Source organism: Oncorhynchus tshawytscha, unplaced genomic scaffold, assembly GCF_018296145.1.
Source record: "Oncorhynchus tshawytscha isolate Ot180627B unplaced genomic scaffold, Otsh_v2.0 Un_contig_12034_pilon_pilon, whole genome shotgun sequence".
NCBI classification, from domain to species: Eukaryota; Metazoa; Chordata; class Actinopteri; order Salmoniformes; family Salmonidae; genus Oncorhynchus; species Oncorhynchus tshawytscha.
Genome location: NW_024609669.1, coordinates 189,058 through 215,687, shown reverse-complemented (window position 1 = coordinate 215,687; position 26,630 = coordinate 189,058). Strand labels below are relative to the sequence as shown.

General features: G+C 43.0%; 1 pseudogene; it reads left to right on the top strand.

Annotated features, from left to right (window-relative positions):
- The first annotated feature begins 1,887 nt into the window (after positions 1 to 1,887).
- LOC121845426 lies at positions 1,888 to 26,051 on the top strand (annotated as a pseudogene).
- Positions 26,052 to 26,630: the final 579 nt, after the last annotated feature.

Sequence of the window (26,630 nt, the reverse complement as noted above, 5' to 3'; positions counted from 1 at the left end):
CGAGAGCTTCAAGAACCTTGGTGTCCACATCACCAACAAACTAACATGGTCCAAGCACACCAAGACAGTCGTGAAGAGGGCACAACAAAACCTATTCCCCTCAGGAGACTGAAAAGATTTGGCATGGGTCTTCAGATCCTCAAAAGGTTCTACAGCTGCACCAGAGAGCATCCTGACGGGTTGCATCACTGCCTGGTATGGCAACTGCTCGGCCTGCAACCACAAGGCACCACAGAGGGTAGTGCGTACGGCCCAGTACATCACTGGGGCCAAGCTTCCTGCCATCCAGGACCTCGATACCAGGCAGTGTCAGAGGAAGGCCCTAAAAATTGTCAAAGACTCCAGCCACCCTAGTCATAGACTGTTCTTTCTGCTACCGCATGGCAAGTGGTACCAGAGCGCCAAGTCTGGGTCTAAGAGGCTTCAGCTAAACAGCTTCTACCCCTGACTCCTGAACATCTAATCAAATGCCTACCCAGACTATTTGCATTGCCCCCCCCAGACTTTTATGCTGCTGCTACTCTGTTATTATCTATGCATAGTCACTTTAATAACTCTACCTACGTGTACATATTACCTCAATTACCTTGACTAACCGGTGCCCCTGCACATTGACTACCGGTACCCCTGTATATAGCCTCGCTATTGTTATTTTACTGCTGCTCTTTAATTATTTGTTACTTTTATTATTATTTTTAATTTGTATGTATTCTCAAAACTGCATTGTTGGTTAAGGTCTTGTAATTAAGCATTTCACTGTAAGGTCTACACCTTTCCTATCAAATACAATTTGATTTGATAAAGCATGTTTTTGAGTTTTGAGTGTTTTTGAGTTGAACAACATACAAATCTGAGTTAGACTGAGTGAACTTAATCCTGAGTCTATCTTATACCTATAGATCAATACATTGATGATCAATATGAGGATGCCTGAGCAGCTGCTTACCTTGTGGGAGGTGTGTGTGATCAGGTTCAGAGTGCCTGGGGGAGCCGTGTCCCTCATGGCTTTTATAGCCGTCCCTAGCCACAGCCTGATTTACAGACAACAACACCAATGTACAGACAGTCATAAATGTCAAACATCTATGAGAAACAACATGCTTTGTTATATGTCCACACATAGGAGTGTTTTTAATGATTTATCAAAAGAACACTCATGTGTGGACGTATAACAAGCTTCTGCTTAGAAAACACCTTTCAACATTTTAGTATTTCACTGTCACAACATGGCTCATCATATTGTGATGTGCTCATCAAAACTCAAATCATTAACATCACACCTTTAACGATGAGTCAGTGGATATGATGGTCTGTTCAGTAACACTGGCAGACTGCTGTTATAATGAGGTACAACTTCTTATAAGTGTGTATGAGCCTTTATAATGGCACATGAAATGTTTAAAAGCATATCAAATGTTATGTTGTTCTATGCATGAATCAACATTTCAACGGACTCTAAATGGCTATCGGAAATGAATATCTACACGCCTAAGCACTATCTAGAATACCGAATGGTACTTTGGCTGTCCCAATAGGAAAACCCTTCGAAGAACACTTTTTGGTTCCAGGTTGAACCCTTTTTGGTTCCATGTAGAACCCTCTGTGGAAAGGGTTCTACATGGAACCCAAAAGGGTTCTACCTGGAACCAAAATTGTTCTACCGGAACACAAAAAGGGCTCTGCCATGGCAACAGCCAAAGAACCCTTTTGGAACCCTTTTTCTAAGAGGTATAGGCTGCATGTGTAGAATATGAATATTGAACTTGAAGTTATTTTTAAATGCCTATATATTCCAAGCTTTTTTCTTTATTTTTCTATGTTCTTTCACATTTATATTAGGCTCCGTGCATTTTGTGCACATCATAACCTAACAACAGCCCCGACGCGATAGCCCCTGGATACCAAATGCGCGTTCCTTCTCGGCTCGCGCGGCCGTCACTGCAACGGCATACGCCACAATTACATTTCAGACCAGAGGAACGGCGCTGTCTTACAATGAAACACAGGCGGAGGCAGGCAGTGGAACTCTAGCCTGTGGTGCCTGCCATTTAGACCGAGAGATGGGTAGATGACGACCGAGAGCAATGGAGTCGAGGGCCCGTTGATAGCATGAATGACAGGTATCACAAGGCGGCCCGGGATGGCTACCTGGACCTGCTGAAGGAGGCTACGCGGAAGGACTTGAACGCGCCGGATGAAGATGGCATGACACCGACGTTATGGGCCGCTTATCATGGCAACTTGGAGGCTCTGCGACTTATCGTGGGCAGAGGGCAAGTAGACTTTTAAGAACTGAAAATGTACTTTTCGTCACGTGTGGAATGTTGTATTCCTTTTGCTCAACTCGTGCAGTAGCTAAGGATAGATAGTGTCCATATCTCGTGTGGTTAATAATATTGTGTAATAAAACATTTAAGTATTATTGCGCACTCTTATCATGGATAGATACGATAGGTAAAGTTCCCCCTGTGTTAAATAGTTATTCTATTGCCCACCTATACTAGCTAGCCTACCCCTTCATGCAGTGCTCTGTGTATTATATGTATATTCTCCTATGGAACGCATCACCTCTGTAGGAATTAGGTCTGGTCTAGTAAAACCTGTAGCGTTAGATAAGGTCTGTAGCATTAGGTAAGGTCTGTAACATTAGGTCAGGTCTGTAACATTAGGTAAGGTCTGTAACATTAGGTAAGGTCTGTAACATTAGGTAGGGTTAGTATTAAAGGTCTGTAACATTAGGTCAGGTCTGTAACATTAGGTAGGGCTAGTATTAAAGGTCTGTAACATTAGGTCAGGTCTGTAACATTAGGTAGGGTTAGTATTAAAGGTCTAACATTAGGTCAGGTCTGTAACATTAGGTAGGACTAGTATTAAAGGTCTGTAACATTAGGTCAGGTCTGTAACATTAGGTAGGGCTAGTATTAAAGGTCTGTAACATTAGGTCAGGTCTGTAACATTAGGTAGGACTAGTATTAAAGGTCTGTAACATTAGGTAAGGTCTGTAACATTAGGTAGGGCTAGTATTAAAGGTCTGTAACATTAGGTCAGGTCTGTAACATTAGGTAGGACTAGTATTAAAGGTCTGTAACATTAGGTCAGGTCTGTAACATTAGGTAGGGCTAGTATTAAAGGTCTGTAACATTAGGTCAGGTCTGTAACATTAGGTAGGACTAGTATTAAAGGTCTGTAACATTAGGTAAGGTCTAACATTAGGTAGGGCTAGTATTAAAGGTCTGTAACATTAGGTAGGACTAGTATTAAAGGTCTGTAACATTAGGTAGGGCTAGTATTAAAGGTCTGTAACATTAGTAACATTAGGTAAGGTCTGTAACATTAGGTAGGGCTAGTATTAAAGGTCTGTAACATTAGGTCAGGTCTGTAACATTAGGTAGGACTAGTATTAAAGGTCTGTAACATTAGGTAAGGTCTGTAACATTAGGTAGGGCTAGTATTAAAGGTCTGTAACATTAGGTCAGGTCTGTCAGGTAGGACTAGTATTAAAGGTCTGTAACATTAGGTAAGGTCTGTAACATTAGGTAGGGCTAGTATTAAAGGTCTGTAACATTAGGTCAGGTCTGTAACATTAGGTAGGACTAGTATTAAGGTCTGTAACATTAGGTAGGTCTGTAACATTAGGTAGGGCTAGTATTAAAGGTCTGTAACATTAGGTAGGACTAGTATTAAAGGTCTGTAACATTAGGTAGGGCTAGTATTAAAGGTCTGTAACATTAGGTCAGGTCTGGATTAGGTCAGGTCTGTAACATTAGGTAGGGCTAGTATTAAAGGTCTGTAACATTAGGTCTAGTATTAAAGGTCTGTAACATTATTAGTCAAAGGTCTGTAACATTAGGTAGGGCTAGTATTAAAGGTCTGTAACATTTAGGTAGGGCTAGTATTAAAGGTCTGTAACATTAGGTAGGACTAGTATTAAAGGTCTGTAACATTAGGTAGGACTAGTATTAAAGGTCTGTCACATTAGGTCAGGTCTGTAACATTAGGTAGGACTAGTATTAAAGGTCTGTAACATTAGGTAGGACTAGTATTAAAGGTCTAACATTAGGTAGGACAGGTCTGTAACATTAGGTAGGACTAGTATTAAAGGTCTGTAACATTAGGTAGGACTGTCACATTAGGTCAGGTCTGTAACATTAGGTAGGGCTAGTATTAAAGGTCTGTAACATTAGGTAGGGCTAGTCTGTAACATTAGGTAGGACTAGTATTAAAGGTCTGTAACATTAGGTCAGGTCTGTAACATTAGGTAGGACTAGTATTAAAGGTCTGTCACATTAGGTAGGGCTAGTATTAAAGGTCTGGAACATTAGGTCAGGTCTGTAACATTAGGTAGGGCTAGTATTAAAGGTCTGTAACATTAGGTAGGACTAGTATTAAAGGTCTGTAACATTAGGTAGGGTCTGTAACATTAGGTAGGACTAGTATTAAAGGTCTGTAACATTAGGTAGGTCTGTAACATTAGGTAGGGCTAGTATTAAAGGTCTGTAACATTAGGTAGGTCTAGTATTAAAGGTCTGTCACATTAGGTAGGACTAGTATTAAAGGTCTGGAACATTAGGTCAGGTCTGTAACATTAGGTAGGGCTAGTATTAAAGGTCTGTAACATTAGGTAGGACTAGTATTAAAGGTCTGTAACATTAGGTAAGGTCTGTAACATTAGGTAGGGCTAGTATTAAAGGTCTGTAACATTAGGTAGGACTAGTATTAAAGGTCTGTAACATTAGGTAGGACTAGTATTAAAGGTCTGTAACATTAGGTCAGGTCTGTAACATTAGGTAGGACTAGTATTGAAGGTCTGGAACATTAGGTCAGGTCTGTAACATTAGGTAGGGCTAGTATTAAAGGTCTGTAACATTAGGTAGGTCTGTAGGTCTCTGTAACATTAGGTAGGGCTAGTATTAAAGGTCTGTAACATTAGGTAGGGCTAGTATTAAAACATTAGGTCTCTGTAACATTAGGTAGGGCTAGTATTAAAGGTCTGTAACATTAGGTAGGGCTAGTATTAAAGGTCTGTAACATTAGGTCAGGTCTGTAACTTAGGTATTAAAAGGTCTGTAACATTAGGTAGGACTAGTATTAAAGGTCTGTAACATTAGGTAGGGCTAGTAGGGTCAATAGCAAGGTGCAGCACCAGTCGTGCTAGAGGGGTGTGCCATAATAACACATGAAAGAGGAGATCATAGCCTACTGACGGATTCAGGATGCAGGATAAATAAAGTAACAGTAGCCTACTGACTGATTCAGGATAAATAAAGTTACAGTAGCCTACCGACAGAGTCAGGATGCAGGATAAATAAAGTAACAGTAGCCTACTGATCTTTAGTTTGTTCTTTGTCTGTGGCAGGTTAGCCACACCCATAATGCCTAGGTGGTGGTCAGTGGGGATTTATTGAAGTCATGTATGTTTGTTCCATTGAAATGAACTGTTTTGGCTCGGGGTAAACAAGTAAAAGGTCACCAATACCACCACCACACTGACCACACTAATAGTGTATACTGTAGAGAGGCCTACCTACAGTGCCTTGCGAAAGTATTTGGCCCCCTTGAACTTTGTGACCTTTTGCCACATTTCAGGCTTCAAACATAAAGATATAAAACTGTATTTTTTTGTGAAGAATCAACAATAAGTGGGACACAATCATGAAGTGGAACGACATTTATTGGATATTTCAAACTTTTTTAACAAATCAAAAACTGAAAAATTGGGCGTGCAAAATTATTCAGCCCCTTTACTTTCAGTGCAGCAAACTCTCTCCAGAAGTTCAGTGAGGATCTCTGAATGATCCAATGTTGACCTAAATGACTAATGATGATAAATACAATCCACCTGTGTGTAATCAAGTCTCCGTATAAATGCACCTGCACTGTGATAGTCTCAGAGGTCCGTTAGAAGCGCAGAGAGCATCATGAAGAACAAGGAACACACCAGGCAGGTCCGAGATACTGCTGTGAAGAAGTTTAAAGCCGGATTTGGATACAAAAAGATTTCCCAAGCTTTAAACATCCCAAGGAGCACTGTGCAAGCGATAATATTGAAATGGAAGGAGTATCAGACCACTGCAAATCTACCAAGACCTGGCCGTCCCTCTAAACTTTCAGCTCATACAAGGAGAAGACTGATCAGAGATGCAGCCAAGAGGCCCATGATCACTCTGGATGAACTGCAGAGATCTACAGCTGAGGTGGGAGACTCTGTCCATAGGACAACAATCAGTCGTATATTGCACAAATCTGGCCTTTATGGAAGAGTGGCAAGAAGAAAGCCATTTCTTAAAGATATCCATAAAAAGTGTCGTTTAAAGTTTGCCACAAGCCACCTGGGGGACACACCAAACATGTGGAAGAAGGTGCTCTGGTCAGATGAAACCAAAATTGAACTTTTTGGCAACAATGCAAAACGTTACGTTTGGCGTAAAGCAACACAGCTCATCACCCTGAACACACCATCCCCACTGTCAAACATGGTGGTGGCAGCATCATGGTTTGGGCCTGCTTTTCTTCAGCAGGGACAGGGAAGATGGTTAAAATTGATGGGAAGATGGATGGAGCCAAATACAGGACCATTCTGGAAGAAAACCTGATGGAGTCTGCAAAAGACCTGAGACTGGGACGGAGATTTGTCTTCCAACAAGACAATGATCCAAAACTTAAAGCAAAATCTACAATGGAATGGTTCAAAAATAAACATATCCAGGTGTTAGAATGGCCAAGTCAAAGTCCAGACCTGAATCCAATCGAGAATCTGTGGAAAGAACTGAAAACTGCTATTCACAAATGCTCTCCATCCAACCTCACTGAGCTCGAGCTGTTTTGCAAGGAGGAATGGGAAAAAGTCCAGTCTCTCGATGTGCAAAACTGATAGAGACATACCCCAAGCGACTTACAGCTGTAATCGCAGCAAAAGGTGGCGCTACAAAGTATTAACTTAAGGGGGCTGAATAATTTTGCACACCCAATTTTTCAGTTTTTGATTTGTTAAAAAGTTTGAAATATCCAATAAATGTCGTTCCACTTCATGATTGTGTCCCACTTGTTGATTCTTCACAAAAATACAGTTTTATATCTTTATGTTTGAAGCCTGAAATGTCGCAAAGTTCAAGGGGGCCGAAAGTTCAAGGGGGCCGAATACTTTCTGTGCAAGGCACTGTACTGTGAACATTTCCTGTACTTTTATTGGACAGTATATGTTTTCTGTGTTTTCATAGGAATACCATAGAATAGAATATCACATAATAGAATACCATAGAATAGAATACCATATAATATATCATAGAATAGAATATCATAGAATAATATCATAATAGAATATCAGAATAGAATATCAGAATATAATATATTATAGAATAGAATCATTTCATAGAATCTCATCATAGAATACCATAGAATATAATACCATATAATAGAATATCATATCATAGAATAGAATATCATATCATATCATAGAATATCATATCATAGAATAGAATATCATAATAGAATATCATAATAGAATAATATCATATTATCATGGAATAGAATATCATAGAATATCATATAATAGAACAGAATATCATATAATAGAATAGAGTATCATGGAATAGAATATCATGGAATAGAATATCATAGAATAGAAAATAATATATCTATTGTTAATTTGGTTAGAACAAAAATTGCCTTCTCCTTTTCCCCAAATAAACCCAGACATATATTGACTGGCACAGCTAGGTCAGCCACGAGGATATAGCCCAGCTGTGTAGACCAGTTTAATCATGAACCTTTCCATTGATAGACTATTAACTGAGTAGGTTAGCTAGTTCCAGACATTTAATGTCACTTAGTGCCCCTAGCAGTGCCCTGAGGCAGTGGTTCAATCCCCTGTCCTACCAGTCACTCTACACTACTGTATCACTCATCTCATATTCTATATCTGTCAATAAAACTTCCAAATACCCCCCAAAAATATAACATTGGATCTGATAAATGTTTTGTTGACGTGATGATGTGCATTGATTGATTTGGCCTCGCCCTACTTTCTTTGTGGAGGGACTACTGGCTCCAACTATAGACTAACCAATGAGCAAGCTACTGCTTAGTTATGTCACTGTTTTTCAAATAACCATAAAAGTGTCCATCTCTACTCATATCCTAGCAACATAAATGTTTGCAACAAAAGGAAGCCTACCATGATCAGTTAAGGCTGTTGTTGTATCCTCTCCTCAGTTTAACATTGCTTTTTGAAAAAACATCAGAACGTCAGAGAGGGTGAGATTACAATTCTAGATGTAGAATGTTACTTTACTGGTTATTGTGCAGGTCAGAATTATGTGATGCAACAATGGACAACTCATCACGTCATCATCATGCTATTTCTTCTTTCAGTAAAAATGTGTAAAGTGTAATGCTTTTTTACAGACAGACAATCTCACTTAGTTTCCATGTATGTCATTTGTCAGTAGCTATAAAATTAATTCAGATCAAACATTCTATTCAGGATAGAAAATGAATACATCTAATTTGGGACAATCAAATGACCAGTGGCCAATGAGCCTGTTTAGATAACGTCAGGTTCAAAACTTATGGCATCCTTGATAAAGATTTTTTTTAAAGACTGTATGAAATACAAATACTGAGATATTGTATGCACAAAAAAAAGGGAAAATATTATTTTATATACTAATTCAATTGATCAGAGAAAGAGAGTGTTTAACATGTGATAAAAAAGATGAGGAAACATTTCCCAATTTTATTGAGCGTACAATATAACTCAGTATTTGTATTATTTATTTTATAGTCTTTTTGCTCATCTTTATCAAGGGATGACAATAATTTTGGACCTGACTGTATGTTGGGTTTAGATTAGGAAGCACCAGTAAACTGGAGTACACAAAGCTCTCTTCAGTGTGTTTCTGGCTGACCTGGTTTCCCTTCCTGTCCAGATAAAGAAGCCCATTAGCAAAGTAGTTAATTGGCAAAAGTTCGGGGAATTCTCTCTCTAATCTCTATTTCTCTCTCTTTCTGTCCCTCTCTCTTTCTCTCCATAAATATGTATGTACCTAATATGGGTTGGGAGGGGGGGGGTCCTGTTTTGGTGTTTAAGACAGGGGCTTTCACACATACCTTGTGTAGGGGGGAGATTGTAACGACAGTGGTCACATAGAGAACTAAGTATCCCACCACAAAGTAGTATACAAGGGTGAAGGTGGTTGGAGGTAGGGTGAGGATCGTACCAGAGCAACAGGCTGGTGAGGGCCTCCGTACTCCCAGTTGGGGTTTCAGACCCTTATCTTTCCATGGCTCAGTTATCTGTTTCACCAGGGCCCTGTCAGGTGTCCTATTGGAAATGACACGTAAAGCTCTTACAAGATGCCACCTTTTCTCAAGCTTCCAAGGCTTTTGGTGGAGGTGGGGACAGTGGAAAGGGGAGTCTCAGTCAGTGGTGGGACATAGGGAAAGCCCAGTTTCAGCTGTTATGTCAGCAGTATTCAGCTTTCAGAGTCCAGGAGAGAACTGGGGAGCTTGAGAGGTTCATAAGTGAGGTAGAGGATGAGCTGGTGGGGCAAGGTAGGGCCGGGCTGCGAGATAATCTATCTGAACTACGCCTGGTGTTTTCTTTCAGATGAAAGCAAAAGGAGCACTTGTATGAGCTAGGATGTTCCATGTTGAGAGGGATGGATGCTCCCAGCTCTTTCTTCTTTGGGTTGAAAAAACAGAGTTTGTCTGGTGGGGTAACTTCTGTTGTGGGGAGATGAGGGAGCCTGATGGGTGTGTAACTCCTGTGTGTTCTCAGGTTCTGCTCACGGAAGTTCCCAAATTCAGAGAAATTAAATGGATTTACTCCGGACGTTTCACAAACTCTCGGCTGCTATCTCCAAGATGGCCTCTGGCCGCGCCCCGCTGGTCGATGGTCTGCCTGTGGACTTTTATAAAAAAGTGAATTGGACAGGACTTGTTTTGTTTTTGAGTGCGTCGGAGGAGTTGCAACTAAGCTGTTGGTGGGTGGCTTGAGTGACCTAAAGAACTGGAGGCCTGTAGCGTTGTTCTGTGGGGACTATAAGGTCTTTGTCAAGGTCCTCTCTAACAGACTGAAGTCCCACTGGGACCAAATGTACTGTGTACCAGGATGCTCAATCACAGACCATCTGTTCCTAATCAGAGACATAATAATCAAGGCTTCAGAATGTGGACCTTTGGACCTTCTTCCTTAGAACGCCTTTGATAGGATGGACCATGAGTATCTGTGTGGGGGGCAGTGGGTCTGTGAAGGGCTCAATATTCTTGGGATGTATCTGGGCTTGGAGGGGTGGGTCAGGAAGAACCGGGAGGGAGTGTCATAAGTGGTGGTGTCGAAGCCAGGCTAAGTGGAGGTGGCTCCTCTACCAAGTGTCATACAGAGGGAGGGTGCTGATCATCAACAACTTGGTGGCATCGTCCCTATGATATAAACTGTTCAAGGCCCCGTCAGTCTGCTGCCTGTCCAGGAAGGGAGACAAGGCCTCATGGACCTGGAGAGCAGGGTGGCAGGCTTCCGACCCAAAGTGGCACAGAGACTATACCACACTGATGATGGCTGGAGGGAACTAGCATGTGCTCTGTTGAGGAGGGCTGGCAATTTAGGGCTGGACCAGCAGCTTCTCCTCATGAGGCTGAACACAGCAGGGGTCTTAGACTTTTACACTCTAGTACTGAGTGCCTGGCAACTGCCAAGGACCACACGAGAAGGGGGTGTGGTGCATGGGCCATGGGAGGCCATCTTCCACAGATCCCTTTAAGGTCGTTCAGCCACCCTGCAGGGATGTTTAATGGCATCAAGAAACTGCCTAAGCCACCGTTTCCACCATTGCAAGTGACAGCAGACACTAGGGACTGGCAGGAAGGTCCGGAGGACGTACTGACTTTAACACTTCGATCCTGGGGAAGTTTGCGAAGGTGGGGGCAATGCACTGTTCACCCTCAGTGTTAAGGAAGTTAGGCACATCAGGAGCTTAGCGGGAGTGAAGGGGCATCAGTGGCAGGGGGTTGTGGGGGCTGAGAGCATGGCAGGGTGTAGGTGGAGGGTGCTCTATAAGCTCCCATTGTCGAACAGGTTAGGTGACCGAGGTATTCAACCAGTGAAAGGGCCAAATGTGTTTGGTGTAATTTGTCTCCCTCTCTCCCTGTCTCTTTCTCTTGGTCATTTCTCTCTCTCTCCCTCTCCTCTATTTCTCTCTGTCAGTGTGTCTGCTTTTGCCAGGCATAGTACGATCTCTCGTTCTCTCACACAGACTAAAGTGGGCCTTGTGTGCATTTCAGGAACACAAATATACTGTAAGCAAATGCCAAATTAGGTTTGATGTGGTTCATTAGTCCTCTGTGCATTCCACCATTTTGTTGAGGGAAAATGTACACAAAGTAACACAATGGCGGGTCCACTTAGACAGTGTGGTGATAAAGTAACCGATAACAACCCTAGTTCTAGGAATTCCCACGGTATTCAGCTTATAAAACATTTACTACACCAAATGTGTACTGTACCCATCTCTCACTGATTATGATAAACAGCAGTTCTAACACCATGAAAAAGTGTGCGTGACATGTGGTACTAAAAATACTTCCAGTCACCATAGTTTCTCACAACACCAGTGACTGGCTACTAGACAGCAGCACCCTTGAGATCCAGGGAGACCATTTCAGTGATGTCTGACAACTTTATTGGGTTTGCTGCTGAAATACAGGCCTGGCAGATTTACAGTGGATTTATAGGGGGGATAGTGAAACAGTAGCAGTAGGGAGCAACAATCTGTCATTCTATGATGTAACAAGCATAGTCAGGATACTGAGGACAGTGGAGTCCTTTTCAATTCCATTCTTATCATATTTTAAGTGAACAAGGGTTATCGTGTGTTATTATTGGGCTATGACCTGCAGTAAAAGGTGCCCAGAGAAGAGTGAGGGATGTGTAAAATCATGTAGTGTCTAACAACTGGAGCTGTAATTGCATAATAAATATTATGTATCATCAAATAGCTGGTCGTCTGTAGCTCAGTTGGTAGAGCATGATGTGTGCAATGCCATGATGGTGCGTTGGATTCCTGGGACCAGACATAAAATGTATGCATCAATGTAAGTGGCTTTGGATAAAGTGTCTGGTAATTGGCAGATATTATATAATAGCACTGATATTTAGATTTATTTGAGATTCGTCTGCCCAGAGGCCCGGGCATTTGTGACACAGTCCTTTAAAGCGCTTGACCCTTTGAGTCCCCTTTGCACACACATTTTCACCCCAAAACATTTACCAGGAGAGTAGACAAAAAAGGAGCCCCAAAAGACGCTGATAATCAAAAATGAGAGAAAAAAATCTTTATTAGTATTTTGACAAATAAAGATTTAATGAAGAAAAGTACTCTTGTAACTCAGTTAAACTGTGATACATATTCTTAACCTGTTACGGCTAGAGCCCTCGGCTAGACCCCTCGGCAACATCCGGTGAAATTGCAGAGCGCCAAATTCAAATTAAATTACTATAAATATTAAACTTTCATGAAATCACAAGTGTAATACATCAAAAATAAAGCTTAACTCCTTGTTAATCCAGCCGGCATGTCAGATTTCAAAAAGGCTTTACAGCGAAAGCAAACCATGCGATTATCTGAGGACAGCGCCCATCATACAAATGCATGACAAACATATTTTAACCAGGGAGGTGCAACACAAAAGTCAGAAATAACGATATAATTCATGCCTTACCTTTGAAGATCTTCTTCTGTTGGCACTCCAAAATGTCCCAGAAACATCACAAATGGTCCTTTTGTTCGATAAATTCCTTCTTTATATCCCCAAAATGTCCATTTATTTGGCACGTTTGATTCAGAAATACACCCGTTCCAACTCACCCAACATGACTACAAATGATCTAATAAGTTACCTGTAAACTTGGTCCAAACAACTTTCCTAATACAACCTTAGGTATCCTAAAACGTAAATAATCAAATTTAAGACGGAATATACTGTGTTCGATAGCGGATAAATTCAACGTGGAGCGAGCTCCAGGTCGTGCGCAACAAACAATAGAGTCCACTTGGCTTGACACTCACAACGAGCAGCTGTACTTCTTCATTTCTCAAAAGAAAATCATCAACCAATTTCTAAAGACTGTTGACATCTAGTGGAAGCCATAGGAACTGTAACCAGGTGCCTCAAATATAGTTTCCCATAGAAAACGAATTGAAAACACAGTAACCTTAATTTTTCTTTTTCCTGGATGGTTTGTCTTCGGGGTTTCGCCTGCCAAATAAGTTCTGTTATACTTAAAATAATGTCTAACAGTTTTAGAAACTTTAGCGTGTTTCTATCCAAATCTACCGATTATATGCATGTCCTAGCTTCTGGGCCTGAGTAACAGGCAGTTTACTTTGGGCACGCTTTTCATCTGGACGTGAAAATAGTGCGCTTTTCATGACCCTAGCCCTACCTGACCCTAAACCTAGTAACTGAAAATACCTGCCCTAGCCCTACCTGACCCTAACCCTAGAACCTACCAGACCCTAACCCTTTTAAACCTAGAACAGAATGACCCTAACCCCCTACCTGACCCTAACCCTACCTGACCCTAAACCTAGCCCTACCTGACCTAACCCTACCTGATCCTAAACCTAACCCTACCTGATCCTAAACCTACCTGACCCTACCTGACCCTAACCCTACCTGACCCTAACCCTACCTGCCCTAACTAACCCTACCTGCCCTACCTGACCCTAACCCTACCTGAACCTACCAACCCTACCAGACCCTAACCCTAACCCTAAACCTAACCCTACCTGACCTAAACCTAAACCTAGCCCTACCTGACCCTAACCCTACCTGACCCTACCTGAACCCTACCAGACCCTAAACCTGAACCTAACCTACCTAATCCTAAACCCCTAGCCCTAACCTGACCCCTAACCCTACCTGATCCTAAACCTACCTGATCCTAAACCTAACCCTACCTGACCCTAACCTGACCCTAACCCTACCTGACCCTAACCCCCTACCCTAACCCTACCTGACCCTAACCCTACCTGACCCTAACCCTAAACCCTACCTACCTGAGACCCTAACCCTGACCCTAAACCCCCTACCTGATCCTAAACCTAAACCTAGCCCTACCTGACCCTAACCCCCTACCTGACCCTAACCCTACCTGAACCTAACCCTACCTGACCCTAACCCTAACCCTAACCCTAATCCTAAACCTAGCCCTACCTGACCCTGACCCTACCTGAACCTAAGACCCTAACCCTACCTGACCTAAACCTAGCCCTACCTGACCCTAAACCTAGCCCTACCTGACCCTACCTGACCCTAACCCTACCTGACCCTAACCCTAATCCTAAACCTGACCCTAAACCTACCCTAACCCTACCTGAAACCCTAACCCTACCTGACCCTAACCCTACCTAACCCTACCTGAGACCCTAACCCTACCTGACCCTAAACCTAACCCTACCTGATCCTAAACCTAAACCTAGCCCTACCTGACCCTAAACCTAGCCCTACCCTACCTGACCCTAACCTAACCCTACCTGACCCTAACCCTACCTGACCCTAACCCTACCTGATCCTAACCCTACCCTACCTGACCCTACCTGAACCTACCAGACCCTAACCCTACCTGACCTAAACCTACCTAATGACCCTAAACCTACCTGCCCTACCTGACCCTAGCTCCCTACCTGACCTAAACCTAACCCTACCTAATCCCTACCTGATCCTAAACCTAGACTAAACTGTGACCTCTCAGTTCTTAGACGATTTAGACTAACCTCTCAGTTCCTAAATCTTCTAGGCTGTGACCCCTCAGTTCCTAGAAGATTTAGACTTCCCAGACCACCTTTGTCTTATGTCCCAGACAAGACGACACATGCAAAACAAGACACTAAAATTGGCACACTAGAGAGGAGACAGCAAATCAATTCCGGAGACCCAGTTTGAACCCTTGTAGGTAACACTAGACAGTGAGAAACCAGGGTTGGGCAGGTGATATTTTAATAATTTGGCTCCCTGAGCTAATGCATAGGCTTTAGCTCAGAAGGCTAAGTAAGAGTAATGTGTTGGCACCTTTTTTCTCAGAGTGCAGGGTTCTATCTAGGACCAAAAAGGGTTCTTCAGCTGTCCCCATAGGGGAAACCTCTGAAGAACCCCTTTTGATTCCAGGTAGAACCCTTTTGATTCCGGGTAGAACCCTTTTGATTCCAGGTAGAACCCTTTCCACAGAGGGTTCTACCTGGAACCAAAAAGGTTTATCCTATGGGGACAGTCGAAGAACCCTTTTGGAACCTTTTTTTCTAAGAGTGTGGATTGTCAGATCAGGGCAGGAAGAAATTAAAGTCAGGCAAGTTAGGAGTTAGTTAATCCTATGGCTCTCCTGGGGGGGAAATCAGGATCAGGCAGGTGAGGTGTTAATCTGCTGGCGTTCCAAGTTAATGCCTTTAACTCATTGGACTAAAACTGTTGTGTTGCGCACGAGACCCGGGTTGGTCACACAAGAAATCAAGGTCAGTCTGGTGAAAGGTGCTAATCCTGGCTCTGGTTGGGACTAGCGTGGCAGGCACACAGCTTCTCCGTTGTCTGTGAAAACCTTGCAGCTTTGTCCATCAATAATGTATCCCTAGCCCCCTGCGACCAGTGCAATGCTAGCTGCACCTCATCAACTATTGATCAAGCCTGTTGGAGAACTAATGCTACAGTATATAGGGATGCTACGACGGAGCTCAAACCCTGTCTGTTAAAGCATTTATGTTGGAAAGTCAACTGAAATCAACTCAATTATTGCTTAAAGGTCATCTGGAACTTAAAAAGAAAAAAACAATTCACGGTTGCCCCTATCACTTCCATTGATTGTTAGCTAGCTAGCGGTGGCTAATGTTAGTGAAGGTCCTAATGGCTTTTCAAAGAAAACTGGAAAATTACAGACTTGGGTTTTTATATCAGGTAAATCCATTTGAATTCAACCACTTTTTGACAGCATCCCTTTAGATTTATACAACACTTTCCATTACATTAGAAATCCAAGGCTTAAAAACAAAGGTGTCCATGTATGCTGATGACTCACGTTTTATATTAAGTTCACAACCTAGATCCCTGCAATGTCTCATTGAAGATCTAGATAACTCTTCCGGACTAAAACCTAATTATGATAAGTGTACAATATTACGTATTGGATCATTTACATTACCCTGCAGTTTACCTTTAAAAACGGGTTCATGGTGAAGTAGACATACTTGGTATTCATGTCACAAAATATATAAATGAGCTCTCCACAATGAATTTCAATAGAAAACTTGTAAAAATAGACAAGATCCTGCAACCATGGAGGTAAATACCTGTCTATTTATGTACAAATTGCCCTGATTAACTCCATAGTTGTATCTCAGTTTACTCACTTATGCCGCTGCCTACTCCTGATGATTAGTTTCTCAAATCATATGAGCAAGAAATATTTTGTTGCAAAAGGGTTTGCTAATGATCAATTAGTCTTTTAAAATGCTAAACCTGGATTAGCTAACACAACGTGCCATTGGAACACAGGAGTGATGGTTGCTGATAATGGGCCTCTGTATGCCTATGTAGATATTCAATTAAAAATCAGCGGTTTCCAGCTACGATAGTCATTTACAACATTAACAATGTCTACACTGTGTTTCTGATCAATTTGATGTTATTTTAAGGGACAAAAAAAAAGTGCTTTTCTTTCGAAAACAAGGACATTTCTAAGTGACCAAAACTTGAATGGTAGTGTGTGTATGTGTGTACACACACATACATATACTGCTCGACTAAAAAAAATCTTGGTCGATCAAACAATCAACCATCGACTAATTGGGGTCAGCCCTACTTGCCTTGCACCACTTATTAGATATATTAGCTTGATAGCAAACGTCCTCGCCATGTGATTTATCATAGTAATAAGTAGCAGCAATCTAAAGGATCAGATGAAAAACATGCCAGGAAAAGTGATTGGCTGAAATGATGAAGTAAGTGGATGGAGAAATTAGTTGTCAAACAGTTGTCATTTTTTGCTCTTTTATTTATTTACATTTAACGTAAATGGAGTTTACGAGTGTTCAGATAAAAATAAAAATAATATTTGCATATGTAACTTAGACCCTACTTCACATCATCTGAGGTTGTGTTGTGCCTCCATCGGTTGAGACACAACATGTAAAGGTTTATAAATGTCAATTTCTTGAAAAGAATGTTTTTTATAAAGTATAAAATAGTTTGACAACCCTGTTTGTAAGCTTTTAAAAGATAATCTCAACCGTTGATCTTTTTCCAGTGATGAAGACAAGTCTCGTGGTATGGTGGGGGTATGCAACATGGGTCAACATTGAGCACCTTTCTCTCTTCAATGTCAAGAGTCACTTTCTGATCACTTCTACAATGGGCAAATATGTATGGAAGGTTTCGTTCAAAGCAAAAGGGGTGTTGTCAAGAAAGTGATTGGATTGACTCTGTTGTAACAGGACCTCTTTCACCCCTCTGCCCGGTTGACACTAATACAGATGATCTTCCCCATGCTTGACTATGGGGATGTCATCTACAGTTCAACATGCAAGGGATCCCCAGAGAAGCAAGATGGGCTTCATCATTCCACCATTTTGTTGAGGGAAAATGCACAAAGTAGCACAATGGCAGGTCCACTTAGTGTGGTGATAAAGTAACCGATAACAACCCTAGTTCTAGGAATTCCCACGGTATGCAGCTTATAAAACATTTACTACACTGTGTACTGTACCATCTCTCAGTGATTATGATAAACAGCACACATTCACATTTCCATCAATCGGCCTGTCAACATATCCTCCAGCTATAGAACAGTGTTGAATAATACCTGACCTCTACTGTACAAGTAGAATACGCTCTACCTGACCTCCTAATGGGCTACCAAGTGGCGCAGTGGTCTAAGGCATTGCATCTCAGTGCTAGAGGAGTCACTACAGACCCTGGTTTGATCCCGGGCTGTATCACAACCGCCATGATCAGGAGTCCCATTAGGGCGGAGCTTGGCCGGGAGTAGGCCGTCATTATAAAATAAGAATTTGTACTTAACTAATTTGCCTTGTTAAATAAAGGTTCAATAATAAATAAAACCCTACCAGACCCTAACCAATATAAAGTATATTTGTTTCATTGTTCTCTATTATTCTGTGTACATCTGTGACCCCTCAGTTCCTAGAAGATTTAGACTGTGACCCCTCAGTTCCTGCCCTTCTGTGTTGTCACATGCCCCCGCCCTTCTGTGTTGTTACATGCCCCCGCCCTCCTGTGTTGTCACATGCCCCCGCCCTCCTGTGTTGTCACATGCCCCCGTCCTCCTGTGTTGTCACATGCCCCGTCCTCCGTCTGTGTTGTCACATGCCCCCGCCCTGTGTTGTCCCCCCCGTCCGTCTGTGTTGTCACATGCCCCGTCCGTCTGTGTTGTCACATGCCCCGTCCGTCTGTGTTGTCACATGCCCCGTCCGTCTGTGTTGTCACATGCCCCGTCCGTCTGTGTTGTCACATGCCCCCCGTCCGTCTGTGTTGTCACATGCCCCCGTCCTCTGTGTTGTCACATGTCCCCGTCCGTCTGCCCCTGTGTTTGTCACATGTGTTGTCCCATGCCCCCTTCTGTGTTGTCACATGTCCCCACCCTCCTGTGTTGTCACATGCCCCCGTCCTCCTGTGTTGTCACATGTCCCCGCCCTTCTGTGTTGTCACATGTCCCCGTCCTTCTGTGTTGTCACATGTTTTGTTGTGATTTGATTTATTGCACCACACTTCCTAGTCATCACTGGCCAGGCCGTCATTGTAAATAAGAATTTGTCTGTAGTCCTTTACAGGCAGCTTTGAACTCTGATAAGGGCCTATATCGTAAGGCAGTGGCTGTATACATGTGCACTTCACATTTCCATATCATTAAAAACTCATGTAATAAACAGTGTCAGCATTTATGAACACTAATATACAGTTACAAGATGACATTGTGTTATACCCTGGGTTTGTTCTGAACAGAATGAGACAATGTTTGTTGTATTGGGACAAAGATTTGCCGTGGACCACGTATTTGAATGCACTCATGACTCCATTCTATGTGGAAAATAATTACAATCTGCTGCTCTGAATTGCCTTGTGAAAGCCTCAACACTAATGTCATGTTATAATGGAGCTCTCATGTTGGCTATAGAACATACAAAAACACCTTATAGTTGAAGACTCTCCTTTGAGTCATAGAAACGCATTGAAATGACTTAGGAACGGTTCACACTTGGAGAGGTGTGTGGCCCCTTGGAGACACCAGTTAGTCCTCTCACTCAAACCCTTGTCATTCTATTGTCTTATGTTTCACCTACCCCAGATTTCCCAATAATATTCTTATCATGTTACTGAATATATCCAGAGTATTTTCTGGTTTAGTTAAACAAATGCAGTAAAAAGTGCTGTAAATGTAAAATCACATTAAATCAACAGTGGATTCAGTCTTGTGTCAGGTGAACTGGTGTCCTCACCTTTAGTCTCATACTTGTCCCATAATCTCCAAACTGTTCCCTTTTAATTGCTACTATAATTCTGCATATGCTTTCCATATTTCCTCTGAGGAAAAGATTTTATTTAGCCCAATGCCCACCAGTGTAAGGGGTTTTAACTGACTCACCTGGATAAATAAAATATATACACATTTAAAAACGAACCATGGATTAAAGTTGGTCTTCTGGCCCAGACTACTTTCAGGGTCAGGAACCATCTAACATCAAGTTGTAAAATCATGAACTTCCCCTTTAAGATCAGCAATAAGCTTAGTGTACCATCCAGAACCATTCCAAATCTGACAGCTGTTTATACACTGCCTTTAAATAGAGGAACTTCCTGTTAATATTTAAACCTCTGAAAGGATAAGTTGAAGTACAAGCTGGTGGTAAACAGGACTTCACCTTTGATGTAATTCCTGTAAACAATTCCTTTTCCTGGGAATAGAACTGAAATACGAATCACGTTGTGATATGTTATCAATGTTTTATGGAACACATTATACTCAAATCTGCCCCTCAGCCCTAAACAAATATTAGTGACTTTAAGTCATCTGTACTGGCCCTAAACAAAATATTAGTGACAAAGTCCTGTACTAAACAAATATTAGTGACAAAGTCAACTGTACTGTCCCTAAACAAATATTAGTGACAAAGTCAACTGTACTGTCCCTAAACAAATATTAGTGAACTGTACGTTAAGTCATCTGTACTGGCCCTAAACAAATATTAGTATTAGTGACGTTAAGTCATCTGTACTGGCCCTAAACAAATATTAGTGACGTTATGTCAACTGTACTGTCCCTAAACAAATATTAGTAATGTTAAGTCAACTGTACTGTCCTAAACAAATATTAGTGACACTAAGTAATCTGTAATGTCACTACATTGGGAAAACTCAGCTCCAATGCTGTGCGACGGAAGGAATTGAGCATGACATCACCAGGTATGCACACCCTGGTAGTACGCTCCTGAGTCAGGGGCAGCCTGACTGGCCTGGGCCTCCCGTGAAACAAGACACTGGTTAGTGTAGTGGTGTTGACAAGCCGGTGGTTGTGTTACAGGCTGACTGTAGTGTAGAGGTGTACAGGGGGCAAAAGTATTTAGTCAGCCACCAATTGTGCAAGTTCTCCCACTTAAAAGATGAGGCCTGTAATTTTCATCATAGGTACACTTCAACTATGACAGACAAAATAATAAGAAAAAAAATCCAGAAAAATCACATTGTAGGATTCTTTATGAATTTATTTGCATATTATGGTGGAAAATAAGTATTTGGTCAATAACAAAGTTTCTCAATACTTTGTTATATACCCTTTGTTGGCAATGACAGAGGTCAAACGTTTTCTGTAAGTCTTCACAAGGTTTTCACACACTGTTGCTGGTATTTTGACCCATTCCTCCATGCAGATCTCCTCTAGAGCAGTGATGTTTTGGGGGCTGTTGCTGGGAAACAGACTTTCAACTCCTCCAAAGATTTTCTATGGGGTTGAGATCTGGAGACTGGCTAGGCCACTCCAGGACCTTGAAATGGTTCTTACAAAGCCACTCCATTGCCCGGGCGGTGTGTTTGGGATCATTGTCATGCTGAAAGACACAGCCACATTTCATCTTCAATGCCCTTGCTGATGGGAGGTTTTCACTCAAAATCTCACGATACATGGCCCCATTCATTCTTTCCTTTACACGGATCAGTCATCCAGCCCCAAAGCATGATGTTTCCACCCCCATGCTTCACAGTAGGTATGGTGTTCTTTGGATGCAACTCAGCATTCTTTGTCTTCCAAACATGACGAGTTGAGTTTTTACCAAAAAGTTCTATTTTGGTTTCATCTGACCATATGACATTCTCCCAATCTTCTGTATCATCCAAATGTTCTCTAGCAAACTTCAGGCGGGCCTGACACGTTTGGCACTGCAGGATTTGAGTCCCTGGCAGCATAGTGTGTTACTGATGGTTGGCTTTGTTACTTTGGTCCCAGCTCTCTGTAGGTCATTCACTAGGTCCCCCGTGTGGTTCTTGAATTTTTGCTCACCGTTCTTGTGATAATTTTGACCCCATGGGGTGAGATCTTGCGTGGAGCCCCAGATCGAGGGAGATTCAGTGGTCTTGTATGTCTTCCATTTCCTAATAATTGCTCCCACAGTTGATTTCTTCAAACCAAGCTGCTTACCTATTGCAGATTCAGTCTTCCCAGCCTGGTGCAGGTCTTCAATTTTGTTTCTGGTGTCCTTTGACAGCTCTTTGGTCTTGGCCATAGTGGAGTTTGGAGTGTGACTGTTTGAGGTTGTGGACATGTGTCTTTTTATACTGATAACAAGTTCAAACAGGTGCCATTAATACAGGTAACGAGTGGAGGACAGAGGAGCCTCTTAAAGAAGAACTTACAGGTCTATGAGAGCCAGAAATCTTGCTTGTTTGTAGGTGACCAAATACTTATTTTCCACCATAATTTGCAAATAAATTCATTAAAAATCCTACAATGTGATTTTCTGAAAAACATTCTCATTTTGTCTGTCATAGTTGAAGTGTACCTATGATGAAAATTACAGGCCTGTCATCTTTTAAGTGGAAAACTTGCACAATTGGTGGCTGACTAAATACTTTTTGCCCCACTGTAGGTCCTAGTGGAGGCTGAGGTGCTCATGGTAGGCTGATGGTAGGGAATGGAAAGCATGGAGAAGCCAGAGAAGTCCTCTAAACGTAATGACAACAGGTCCAAACAGTGGTATTGTTCATCTCATAACTTGTGTATCTGTTTGGCGTCATTAAGAATTAGTTTACTGTGGTGCTGGTGCTGTGGCTGCAGAGATTTATCAGTGCTAAAGGGTACTGTGATGTAAGGTTAAACATGATTTATGAAGACTCGATGAATAGCCCATGGATGAGATCTCAGTGCTGAAATCATGATTTAAAAAATCATGGGCTTTCTCACAAGGTACCTGCTATGTTTAGGGAGTATCTGAGTGGGTTATCCTTCTCCTGGTTCATATTACTCACAGATAGCACTTACTGAATGCCTTTGGAACAGAACAGCATGACTTGTTGTAACAGCATCATCACCTCTGTCTTGGCACGGGTCTTCGTTGGCACTGTAAAGAGTTGGGGATGATCTTGACATCGTTGCAAAATTGATGTTTCAAGTACAGGTAAGAGTGGGAAAAAGTATCTTGTTTACTAAGAGCACGTATTTGTGGTGCATTAGATTTAGCTTGATATTTTCACATTTGGGACTACTCCATTGGTTCTGGGGGGGACTAAATCCAGCAGTTCAAGTATTTGAAATACTTTTACATAGTCCTGTTCGTCCCAGGTCTGTGTACAACATCCATATTAGAATGAAGACTGTCTAATATGGAGGCCATATGTGTGCTATATGCCCGTTGCTTCTTTCAGCCTCTCTGGATCAACATTCTAGCTGATTTCTGTACTTCCTCTTGTTCTGCAGAGGCAACCCTGATAAGTGTGACATATGGGGAACACACCTCTCCACCTGGCGGCCGCCAACGGCCACCACAACTGCCTGTCCTTCCTGGTGTCCTTCGGTGCCAACATGTGGTGCCTGGACAACGACTACCCACACGCCCCTGGACATGGCCGCCACCAAAAGCCACATGGACTGTGTCCGCTACCTGGACTCCATTGCCGCCAAGCAGTCGGCCCTCAACCCCAAGCTGGTGGGGGAAGCTGAAGGAGCTGGGGAAAGCTTTCCGTGAGGCCGAGAGGAGGATTAAGGAGTGTGTGAAGCTGCAGCGGAAGCACCACAAGCGTATGGAGCGCAAGTTCCACAAAGTCCAGGCGCTGCACCACCCCTGCGTCACCACAAACTGAGCAGTCCATGTCAGTACAACTGCACCACCCCGTCAGCCATACTCTCCAGGTCAGTACAAACTGCACCACCCACCACCGTCAGTGTGCCATACAGTGAGCACCACCCCTGTCAGTGTGCCATACTCTCAGGTCATTACGCTGCACCACCTGTCAGTGTGCCATACAGGTCAGTACAAACTGCACCACCACCGTCAGTGTGCATACTCTCAGGTCAGTACAAGCCACCACCCTGTCAGTGTGCCTAGGTCAGTACAAGCTGCACCACCCCTGTCAGTGTGCCATACTCTCAGGTCAGTACAAGCTGCACCACCCCTGTCAGTGTCAGGTCAGTACAAGCTGCTGTCAGTGTGCCAGGTACAAGCTGCACCACCCTGTCAGTGTGCCATACTCTCAGGTCAGTACAAGCTGCACCACCCCTGTCAGTGTGCCATACTCTCAGGTCAGTACAAGCTGCACCACCTAAATACACCACCACTGTCAGTGTGCTATTCTCTCAGGTCAGTACTCTCAGGTCAGCTGCACCACTGTCAGTGTGCCATACTCTCAGGTCAGTACAAGCTGCACCACCCCTAAACACCACCACTGTCAGTGTGCCATACTCTCAGGTCAGTACAAACTGCACCACTGTCAGTGTGCCATACTCAGGTCAGTACAAACTGCAGTGTGCCACCTAAACACCACCACAGTCAGTGCCATACTCTCAGTGTCACACCACTGATCTATTTCACCTGTCTTGTGCTTGTCTCCACTCCTCCAGGTGTCTCCCAAATCAGAGTCAGGCAGGATCAGGACAGGCAGAAAGGTCAGAACTGGGAAGGCTAAGTCAGGGGAAAAAGAAAGGTCTAGAACACAGGAACACTCTGTTAGGACTTAACGGGACAAGACAAACTAGCAACAGACAAACAGAAAACTCAGGTATAAATAATACAGGGGATAATTGGGAAAATAGGAGACACCTGGAGGGGTGGAGACAAGTATAAGACAGGTGAAACAGATCAGGGTGTGACAGTGTGCCGTACTCTTAGGTCAATACAATACAGCTTCATCCAGCCATTTTTGGCTTTTGAATATTTATTTAAAGGGACATTCCACTCCAAAACCAATGTTTGTCAGATAAAAATAGTTTAAAAAAATAAAAATAGTCCAATGTCAAGAGGAGTGCACATTCCATTGTTTGTGTAGGTCCAGCTATATGATGCCTCAAGCTAAATGAATAAATGGGAAAGATGAACACAGCACATCTGGAAATAATATGATGCTTCTCTTTCCCTTCATTTAGGATTGTAGCACAAAGCTGCATCTATAAAATGAATGACCTGGGATATGGACTTATCTCAAGTTTGACAAATGTAATGTCCTTTAATTTTCAACATGGCGTATAATTATAGTCTGCAAATAACTGTCATTGTATCCTCTCCTTTCTCCACTGATGGGAAATGTTGCTGTTCCAACTGTTGTGCATGTGAAACTCCCTCTCTGTTATGTCTGCTGCTGTACCATTTCACATGCAACAGTTGGAACAGCAGCATTTCCCATCAGTGGAGAAAGGAGAGGATACAATGACAGTTATTTGCAGTCTATAATTATGTATGCCATGTTGAAAATTAAAGGGACATTACACTCCCAACATTAAACATTTGTCATCTGTTAAATTTGAGATGTGTGCTCCTCTATAATTAGTGGTTGAAGCCTGTGTTGCTCTTTGTCCCTGCAGGCTACTCTTCACGCCACAACCCGAGGCAAGACCAAGATCCAGAAGAGGTTGGAGAAGAGGAAGCAAGGGGACGGGACCTTCAAGATCTACGAGGACGGCAGGAAGAGCGTGCGCTCCCTCTCGGGCCTTCAGCTGGGCAACGATGTCATGTTCCTTAAACAGGAACCTATGTCGCCCTCGGGACCGCGCAGGGCGCCGCGGCAACCTCCGAGACATATTCCACGGAGACGCAACGACGACGCCATCTCTCGTGCCATCAGCGAGCCGGACTTGTCTTACCGGCCCGACATGGAATACTCTGAGGTCAGCACCGACTCGGGCCACGACTCTCTCTTCAACCGGCCCGGTCTGGGAACCATGGTGTTCCGACGCAACTATATCAGCGGCGGCCTGTTCGGCATCGGCGGGCGTGACGAGGGGAGCCTCAGCGGAGGAACCGAACGGGCTGGCAGCACCAACGTGCGGCTGCGCAGCCGGCTGCGGCGTTCGCCCAGCCTGGACGATGGGGGACAGCATCGGCAGTGCCAGCAGCCTCCGGGAAAGGAACCGCCAGGAGCTTCCCTGGGACGAGCTGGAGCTGGGGCTGGATGATGACTGCGAGGCCGTGACCAGCCCGTTGGAGGTGTTCTTGGCTGCGCAGACCATGGGCGAGTTCCTCACCGTCTTCAGGCGGGAGAAGATCGACCTGGAGGCGCTGCTGCTGTGCTCGGACCAGGACCTCAAGAGCATCCACATCCCCCTGGGGCCCAGGAAGAAAATCCTAGATGCCTGCAAGAGACGTCTGGAGACCCTTGAGGACCCTGACTACATCGAGGACACCCTGCTGTGAATGGTGAATGACACTTTTGGATCTGAAGATGCTGTGTAGGTACTGTATACCTCTACTACTGTGACGTTCACCTACAGAGGAAACCTACACTACAGAGTAAACCTACACTACAGAGTAAACCTACACTACAGAGTAAACCTAACCTACAGAGTAAACCTAACCTACAGAGTAAACCTAACCTACAGAGTAAACCTAACCTTACAGAGTAAACCTACATTACAGAGTAAACCTACATTACAGAGTAAACCTACATTACAGAGTAAACCTACACTACAGAGTAAACCTAACCTACAGAGTAAACCTAACAGAGTAAACCTACATACAGAGTAAACCTAACCTTACAGAGTAAACCTAACCTACAGAGTAAACCTAACCTACAGAGTAAACCTACAACCTACAGAGTAAACCTACCTTACAGAGTAAACCCTGCATTAACCTACAGAGTAAACCTACATTACAGAGTAAACCTAACCTACAGAGTAAACCTACATTACAGAGTAAACCTAACCTACAGAGTAAACCTACACTACAGAGTAAACCTAACCTACAGAGTAAACCTACATTACAGAGTAAACCTACACTACAGAGTAAACCTACATTACAGAGTAAACCTACACTACAGAGTAAACCTACACTACAGAGTAAACCTAACCTACAGAGTAAACCTACACTACAGAGTAAACCTACACTACAGAGTAAACCTAACCTACAGAGTAAACCTAACCTACAGAGTAAACC